Consider the following 1,197-nt stretch of genomic DNA (forward strand, 5'->3'; position numbering starts at 1 on the left):
ATTAGTGCAGGTGGCTGAAAAGGTTTATCATAACAGAGAGTCAGAGGAAGAAAAGGAAGAGAGAAAGCAGAAAGATCAGGAAGCTAAAGAAATAAAGAGGGAAAAGCGCCAAGAAAGAAATTTTCACAAAATTCTGGCCACTGTAGTCAGGGAAACTAGGGAGCCTAATAAGACAGTGCCAGGCAACAAGAAGGGTCCCCTGGCAAGGATCAATGTGCATACTGCAAGGAGAAGGGACACTTGGTTCGAGAATGACCCAAGAAAAAGAAAAAGCCTCAGGCCCCCAAAGTCTTGGCCCTGCAGGAAGACAGTGATTAGAGGGGATGGGGTTTGGACCCCCTCCCCAAACCCAGGGTAACTCTAAAAGTGGAGGGTAAGCCTACTCAGTTCGTGGTACATACTGGAGCAGAAAATTCAGTATTACAACAAGCAAATGGACCTCTTCTCAAAGGGAAGTTGTGGATACAAGGGGTCACAGGGTACAGGCAGTACTCATGGACTACCCGAAGAATGGTGGACCTAGGCATGGGCCAGGTATCCCACTCGTTCATTGTCATTCCTGAGTGCCCCTACCCACTACTGGGAAGAGACCTCCTCACCAAAATGGGTGCTCGAATTCATTTTGACCCCGAGGGACCTTGGGTGTTAAATTGACAAGGAAGGCCTCTCCAGGTACTAACTCTCGGGCTGGAGGATGAATACCGATTGTTTGAAAAACAAGGGTGGGAGACTGGACAGATGGACTGGTGGTTAGAAAACTACCCCCAGGCATGGGCAGAAACTGCAGGGATAGGGAAGGCTAAAAACCGGCCCCCCGTCCATGTAGAGCTGAAGGCTCAGGCCAGCCCTATAGCTGTCCGACAATACCCAATGTCCTGGGAGGCACACGAAGGCATCCGACCCCACATTGCCCGTTTGCTCCAGCTGGGGATCCTACGGAAGTGCCAATCAGCCTGGAACATGCCCTTGCTGCCGGTCCAGAAACCTGGGACTAATGATTACCGACCGGTCCAGGACCTCCGAGAGGTAAATAAGCGGGTTACCGACCTCCACTCCACAGCTCCTAACCCCTATAATCTTTTAAGTTCTTTACCTCCAGACAGGACCTGGCATTCAGTACTAGATCTCAAGGATGCATTCTTCTGTTTGCCGCTGACTGTAAAAAGTCAAGATTACTTTGCCTTCTAGTGGAAAGAT

Source organism: Galeopterus variegatus, unplaced genomic scaffold (genome assembly GCF_000696425.1).
Source record: "Galeopterus variegatus unplaced genomic scaffold, G_variegatus-3.0.2 Scaffold10279, whole genome shotgun sequence".
NCBI classification, from domain to species: domain Eukaryota; kingdom Metazoa; phylum Chordata; class Mammalia; order Dermoptera; family Cynocephalidae; genus Galeopterus; species Galeopterus variegatus.